Source organism: Anneissia japonica, unplaced genomic scaffold (genome assembly GCF_011630105.1).
Source record: "Anneissia japonica isolate Jap-2015-1 unplaced genomic scaffold, ASM1163010v1 scaffold16021_len8466_cov126, whole genome shotgun sequence".
In the NCBI taxonomy this organism is placed as follows: Eukaryota; Metazoa; Echinodermata; class Crinoidea; order Comatulida; family Comatulidae; genus Anneissia; species Anneissia japonica.
Genome location: NW_022689212.1, coordinates 1 through 8,662, shown reverse-complemented (window position 1 = coordinate 8,662; position 8,662 = coordinate 1). Strand labels below are relative to the sequence as shown.

The following is an 8,662-nucleotide window of genomic DNA, read 5'->3' as shown; positions in this document are numbered from 1 at the left end:
TTAATACGATTTCGAAATGGCAATTGGTTAGGCTGATATGATCGATAATGTAAAAACGCAAAATTACGCGTAGATGACGTCACACATGACTGAGCGCGTTGAAAAGCTTACCATGACTATTCCAGACCAAGCTAAATGTTCGCTGACAGCGATTGTGCGTCAACTCGTGGTATTTTTTGAGATATCGTGCGAACAGAAAAGGGGGAGAAAGAAAGAAGAATAAGAAAGTTGAAGATGATTCCGTACAATAACAATAGGTGATCCGCTAACGTTAGCGGATCACCAAAAAGATGATGATGATGATCCTGACAATAACAAGAGGTGATCCGCTAGTGTAGCGGATCACCAATTAAGATAATAAATATGCACCTTAAGGAAATAAATATATCGATAATAATCTAAAACTAGATTTGAACTCGTCACTGAGGACGAGTTAGGTGATCCGCCGCACTTTGACTTGCGAGGAAGTGTGCGCGGTGCTGATTGAACAATATTTAGATGCTGAAAATGGCTTAAGTATACGCTAAATAATTTTTTTAAAAGAATTTGGAGTATTTTAAAAGATTTTTTCAAGCGTACGCGCACGTCATGACACACGTGCGCATGTTAATGTCACCGAATGTTGTCTCCTGATATGAGATATATATGCATAACTTCCATTGACAAACGCCTGTTGGTGAGGGGGTAATTATCATTCATAATATTTATCATATATAATTTTTTTAAAATTCAAATGGCAATATGATGACGTCACAATGTCCCATCAGCTATTATGATATATAAAATCATATCTACTGCTCATGTGTTTTCAGAATATTTAATAAAAATTGGGGTCACCTTTCATCCTAAGGAACAATAACTGATTAAAAAAAGACATGATATAAAGCATATTTTAATTTTGACGCACGCGAACGCTCGCATTATTACGCGTGCACAAAAATATAAGGTACATAACATTACATATTGATCATTCTAAGTTATTAGGAACTAAGGAACTTAAAACATTAAACAATGTATGTCAAATGGAGTCCCATTAAATTAGGTATTAACTGTAGTAAGTAACATTAATTCTCTTCTAAATATGCATCAAAACAGACACATAGATTGTTTATAAAAAACAATATGTACATTATATACTTCTTATTGGCCCTTCCTGCAATTTGGTTAGTGCTCAACGACGCTTTCTCTTGCTTCAAAGCCATGTAGACTGAAAGCGCTTCCGGCGTTCCATATCTAATCTATCACGTCATCTACGAATTCTTATTTTATTTCATACGCAGCGTGAATGTTGTTTGTAAAGGTTATCATTTTAAGTGAAATAATTAGTACTAAGTGTTTTCTAGCATTTTCAGAGGGTATTACGTGTGTTGTAAGTATCTCCATAATAAAACCACATTTTAGAACAACATGAATGGGCAAACTTCAGACTGTGTATAATTCTTAGGTGAAGGCATCCTTTTATTTCTACAAGAAACAGCTAGCGTAAGCGTAAACCGAAGGTTTTAGTTTCCACTCAATGAGTTTCCCTGGTTCTCTAACAGGTATTTTTGGGTCCTACACAGTATTATATCATGCCCGAACGTAATGATTGACGTTATAAACATTTTGAGAGAGAACAATATAAACTATTTCAGTTGAAGTATTTGCACTGACCTTTCTAGGGTTTGTTTCTGAAATACGTTTCACAAGTGATGTGTATTATTTTGATACGCTAGGTCTGGGGTGGGGGTGGGGCGTAGCGTAGGATATGCATTTAAAAACAAGTTGAAATTCAAAGTTTAAACTTATTCGTTAGATAGTTTTCCATAAGAACGGTTAAGTGTAAAGTGAAGATAGCCTGTCAGTGCCATAGCAAATGTATTTTGCTAGACCTAGGCCTTTAACTGTTATCGCTTAATCTAAGCCTTGCTTAAGCAGGATGGCTGACATACAGTAGGCATACTTTAGGCTGGGCCGAATTAGCTTAGACAAAAGCTGTGGATGGTTTGGCGCTGATTGGTCTAAAACATTGCAAGTATAATTAGTCTGTCAATTAATATATAACACTGAATGATGTTCATGTATTTTTTTGTATTTCAGATTACACAATTGAATTTGTGAGGTGAGGTGTTTTGCTGAAAGTGGTCAGTAATCTGCTCTAAAATATAATATGATTGAAAAAAATGAAATATGAAACAAATCAAAGTCTTCAATTCTAATTAATAGATATACTCAAAGATTATAAATAGAACAAGAGAGCAAAGTCCCGTTCGTAAAAACGTCATGCCTGTGTAGGACGCCAACTAACGGTTGTATATTCTTTTTATTACCCAGTGCAGCGCTGCGCAGCGCGGTAGAAGTACGCCCGCTATAAACTCAGTAAGCAGAAAACAAAAGCACAGTATTTTGTGGAGAACAGATAAACAGACAAACCTACAGTGCGCGGTGCAGTACTGGGTAATAAAACATATACAAGCGTTAGTTGGCGTCCTACACTAGCTGCGTAGAGCGTATCGTTTTTTACGCTCCCAAAGAGCGTTGTTGGCTCTCTTGTTCTATTTATACTCTTTGATATACTGTAAGAGAATAATAGCATGCCAATACACAGTGTCTTTGTTGGTTAAATATTGCAAACTGCCAACGCATCAAATTCAGTGATCAATTTATATCAGTGAAATATGCAAGCAAAATGATATGAAGTGAGAACACTGTAATATCAATTATGAAAGATTAGTTGCTCATATGAAAAGTGAAATGCTAGCCAAATTTAATGCTTACATTAGTGAGTAGTTGTGTCAATCATAGTTTTTGAAAAGTTTTCTTTCAATATTGTTAAACTGTGAGTAGGTTATCTTGTGGGCCTCATATTATAAGGTCTATGGGGGTTTCTTGGAGGTTGTCTCTTTATGTCATTATTAATTTTATTGCTATTGTACTTGTTTTTGTGGTTTCGATGAATAAATGAAATAAAGTAAAGATAGAGTTTTTGTGGAGTACAACAGTCACCAAATCTGTTGAAAATAACAGTGCTATCAATAGCATGAGTTTCACTTAAACATTCATAGTCTTGAATTTTTAGTAATTGTGTAATTTTCTTGATTGCAAGCCACATAATTGACTTCTTTTTTTTTCTCTCTTTCTCTGTAGGTATCTGGCTGTTGGAATTTTATGTCTTTCAAATTTTCATTTTCATTCAACTTGTTATACATTTCACCTTCATTTGTTTCACCATCATCTCTTTTGTCGATTTCATTTCAGTTCAGATAAAAGAAAAGAAAAAGAAAAGAAAAAGAAAAGAAAAAGAAAAGAAAAGAAGAAGAAAAGGAAAATAAGTTGAATATACAAAGAAAAGAAAAGAAAGAAATAATTGAATTTAGAAAGGGAGAATCCCTTTGAAGAATATATTGAATTTACAAAGAGAGAATCTCTTTGAAGAATATAGCCGTAACACTTTCGAAAGAAAGAATTTTCAAAGAAATAATATATTGAATTTACAAAGAGAGAATCTCTTTGAAGAATATAGCCGTAACACTTTCGAAAGAAAGAATTTTCAAAGAAAGAATTTCATGAATATACAAAGAATTGAACATAACAGAGAATTGAATTTACAAAGAATATAAATTTACAAAGAAACAACATAAAGGAAATTGATACATTAACAAATCACTACATACAAGACAACAAATTCTCATTTGCAAAAGCAAACTTCAAACAAAATCTGAAATCTCTATTGACAGGAAACTAAAGGAAGGACGAACAGAGAAGAAATTACTAACAGGGATTCTTTTGCAAAAGTAAGTACAGAGCAGAAGCTTGAATCTCTGTATTGATTGAGTGTACAGTACGTTTATTCTGAAAAGAAATTAAGTGTGGTATAAACAGTGTGTAGTGTGTCGTCTTGAGATATCATTTTAATGCGTATCTTGTAAATTTTTACATTCCTGATTTTGAATTATACAGTATTTCAAAACTAATATTAATTGGCATTTTAAATATCAAACAGGAATATATAGATATCAAACAGAAATCAGTATTTGAAAGAAATTTTAAAAGGGGAATTTGTGTGCCTATAAAATATATTTAAAATTTGTAAGCTTTTTGAAAATAGGAATTTTTCATAATGGATACAATTGAATTTAAAAAAGTAGTTGGTGAAATCATAGATATACTTTGTGCTTGCACATCAGCTATCACTTCTTCAGAGCACAATGAATGTTGTTTATGTAACAATGAGATCAGAGAGGATGAAAGTAATAAAACATGCGAGTCGTGTAGTAACCATTTCCATGTTGCATGTATGGGATTCGTTAGTGAGGACAAACTAATTAATACGAGACTAATCTGGATTTGTTCATCCTGTGGGAATAAGAACATCGCTCATCGCATGTTTGATACGTTAGACATCCCTTGTCATTTCAATATATACAAGCTCCTTGAAAGAGAATTTGATACTGACCTGCTGCAATCAACAAAGAACAGCAGAAGGAAATTTGGCAGAAGAAAGAAGAGGTACATAAAAAAGAAGAAAACTAATTTAAAAAACAAATCCAGGAAATGTAGCAACAACAAAGATAGTACTAATTTTCCAGTTAAGAAAAATTGTTTGAAAACAAAGTTGCAACAAATAGAAAGTGAAGAATTGGATAATGAATGGGTAAAAGTAAAATCAAAGAAGAAACAACTGGAAACTGAAATAGTTTATTTAAAGTCAAAAAATGAGCATGGAGGAGATGAGAAGTTCACAAGAGAGACAGTAAATTGTGTAATTCTAGAACAATTGCCAACAAATGGAGTACATCAACTGTGTGGTGGTGGTGTCAATTCACAATGTTCAAGAAACAAGAAAGGTCGTTTTGTCAAGAGCAAGAAAAATCCTACCGAGAAAAAATCACAGAAAGATGAAGGGAAATCAAAAAGTGACAAAAGTGTTCAAATTGAAACTGCAAAGAGTAGTGAAAATTCCAGTAATCTGAAAATGGGCAGCAATAAATATTCCAAAGTGAAAACTGATGAAGACTTTAAAATGGAATGTAGTGAGAAAGACAACAGTAAAAATGCAGGTGATATAAAAGTGTTCAACAGTAACAGCAAAGTGAATGAAAGTAGCACAACAATAAATACTCCTACTGATGTGTCGCATCCTGAACATAATGCATGTGCAAGCTGTGAATTCAAAAAAGATGATCTGAATAGTAAAACAGCAGTTTCTTTAATTGATGAACAAAATACATCAAGTGCAACAATGAGGCTTAATATTTCTACTAGTACACCTAAAAATGACTTATATACTAATAATGCAGATATAACTTCATCAAGTGCAAACAATATATGTAATGAGTGTCTTAAACCATCAGACAATTTTCAGTCTGACTTTATCAAAAGTTTAGAGAAAGATAATGAAAAAAGTTTTGTCAGTGCATGTACGAAGATCAAATGTATTGCACAAGGTAATTTTAATCAAGGTCATTATAGATTTGGCAGTGCAAGTGGTAAACAGTGTGTTGCAAATAGTCTTGTAGCTATCCTTTATTCAACAAAGAGGTATGGAAATAAATTTTACACAAAGGATCTTGACACAATATTGAGTCTTGGAAATCAGTTGTATTACTACATTCAGAAAGATTCCACTATGCATGAAGACCTTTTGATGGTTTCTGAATTACCCAAAGAATTGGATATTTTGAATGACAGATTTGAAATAATTTACAGTGAGCCAAAGTTTGGCATTATAGATGGAAATCCAGAATGTATGGCTGAATGTGGAGCTTTGTCATTAAACCAGGCTCTTGAACAACAGTTGCATCAACATCATGCATGTTTCATGAATTTTAATGAAAGTACATTTGCTATTATTAAGTGTCCAACAGGTTTTCTCATTTTTGACCCACATGGAAGAGATAAATATGGCTGTGTCAGTGAGGATGGAAAGAGTATCCTACTTTACACGCCATCCTGGCAAGGTATATACAGTCACTGCATCAGATTAGCAAAATCAATGACTTGTCATCTAAATAAAACTCAGTTTGAGCTAACTGGTGTGAATGTTCAGAGTAAGGCTGATATGGTTTTGTGTGCAATTTCTTGTAACACATCAAACGATCATTCCAAAAATGAAAATGTGTCGGAGATAGCAGTTTCTTATAATTTTGATCCATCTGCAGATGTAGATGTACCAAGTACTTCAAAGTGTCCATCATGCACAATATCACATGACAAGAAGATTGATTATGAATTTGAAGGAAATATTGAAGGTACATATATTTTTGAACATGCTGAAGGTTCAGATAGTGATAGAAGTCAATCTGAAGACTGCATAGAAATTGTTGATATCGATTATGGTGAAAGACCTGACAAACACTTCAAATTTGTTCCTCTCTTTGAAAAAGAAAAAGTAAACATTTGTAGTAAATTAGGTATTAATTATCCTAATAGAAATTGCAGTGCTGCTTTACACAGAGACAGACGCATTGGACATCCAGCAAAAATAAAACGTGTTACTGGTGATGGCAATTGTTTTTATCGTGCTATATCATATGTTATTTCTGGGACTGAAAATAATCATTTAATTCTGAGAAAAGCAACTGCTAATCATTTACTGGAAACCGATAATTTATTTAGTAATACATTAAGTCATGAATTCAAAACAGTTCAAGAATATGTGTGGAAAAAAAGGGTAATGGATAATGGAACATGGGCTTCTAATACTGAAATAAGTGCCATGGCAAACTTGCTTGATACAGATATTTACTCATTTAATGATCAGATTTTGGCTTGGCAAATGTATTCTGCCAAAAATCCAGGAAGAATAAATAATGTCACAACTGAGAGAGGCATTTACATTCTATACACTCAGAATGTACATTTCGATGTAGTAGAATCTGTCGATGTCAATTTAAATTATGTTGAGGAAACAAAGACAATTTGTGTGGATACCTCAACAGAAACAAGTATGCCAAATGTAGGTGATACCTATATGAAAGAACCGTCTATGAACCATGCCCAAAAACGGAAACTAACAAGAAAAGAAACAAATCATGAAATAAGTACTTCTAATCAATCACTTGAAGACATTACAGAACCAAACCAGAAAGAGTGTAAAACTATTACAGAACTTAGTTCTATAAACGAAGTAAAACTATTGAGACGAAAGAAGAAAACATCTCAATTAAATAGAAGACAAAAAGCAAAAATGCGAATGAGAATAAAACGTTCAATTGAAAATGCAAAGAATGTAGAATATGAAAACTGGCAAAGAGTAGGAGATAATTGTTGTATTTCATCTAAATCAAGGAGAGCAGATGTAAAGAGAAAAAAATATCAAAGTGATCCTGTATACAGAGAAGAAAAGAAACGTAAAGTAAAAGAAGGACAAAAAATAAGATATATTAATGATGTTTATAAATGTCAAAAGAAAAGGGAAAACAGAGAAAGACAACAGAAAATGTATAGAAGTAAACCTGAATTTAATCTTTGTGTACGAAATAAAATGAGAAAAAAATACAAAATTAATTTTGAATACCGAACCACCAAAAAAGCAAAAATTTTGCAAAACTACAAATTAAATGAGAAATTTAGGCATAATTTAAAGGAACAAATGAAAAATAGGTATCGTGGTGATTCAAAATTCAGACAAGATTGTAAGCGAAAGTTTACAGAGAAGTATCGTGGGGATTCAAAATTCAGCCAAGATCATAGACAAAGATTTACAGAGAAATATCATGGTGATTCTAAATTCAGAAAAGATTGTAAGCTAAGGTTTACAAAGAAGTATCAAAGTGATCCAGTGTTCAAGAAAAATGTTGAAAAGAAAAACCTGAAGCGTCGTAAAATAAGAAAAGCAGAAAAGAGCAATTTTGAGTTTGTCTTAAAAGACTTTAGGAAAACAATTTCGTATGGTCCTAATTATGTTTGTTGTGTATGCTTTAAGTTGTTATTCAGAAATCAAGTGTTCATGTGCACAAAAGCTAAGTATGCAAATAAGACATGTATAAATGAAAAGTATTTGCATGTTTGCAACAATGAATGTAATAAACATTGTGAACTTGCTGAATCACCAAGATGTTATTTATGGATTTGTTTCACATGCCACAGGAAATTGCTGAATGGAAAAGTCCCTGCAGAAGCCAACACAAACAATTTACAAGTACACGATATTCCTACTGAACTTAAATGTTTAAATAATTTGGAGCAGCATTTGATTGCACTAAATATTCCCTTTATGAAATTAATGAATTTACCCAAAGGTGGTCAGCATGGGATACATGGACCAGTTGTATGTGTACCATCTAATACGATTGAAACTGTAAAAATGTTGCCTAGACCAAAGGCTGATGATCAATTGATATCTGTGAAATTGAAGCGAAAGTTGTCGTACAAAGGTTATTATGAATACAAATTTGTCAAAACAGCAAATGTTATTCAAGCGCTTAAATATTTACAAAATAATAACAAGTGGTATTCTGATGTAGATATCAATGAAGAATGGAACAATTATTTATCTGAAGAAAACATTGAAGGTGAAACTGCTAATGCAGATGATCAAACATTTTTAAAAAACAATGAACAAGTAGGTGTAGAAAAAAATGAAGAGGTAGGCGTAGAAAACAATGAAGAGGTAAATGTAGAAAATAATGAAGAAGTAGTAGAAGAGAGATTGTGTGGTATTGTCTTTGACACAAGTCTT

The 8,662-nt window shown here is 32.6% G+C and overlaps 1 long non-coding RNA gene across 1 annotated transcript; it reads left to right on the top strand.

Moving 5' to 3' along the window:
* Window positions 1–1,243: 1,243 nt before the first annotated feature.
* Window positions 1,244–4,279, top strand: LOC117124620. The gene is made up of 3 exons (XR_004447996.1): window positions 1,244–1,369; window positions 2,080–2,101; window positions 3,717–4,279. It is a non-coding gene; the product is annotated as an uncharacterized LOC117124620 (long non-coding RNA).
* Window positions 4,280–8,662: the final 4,383 nt, after the last annotated feature.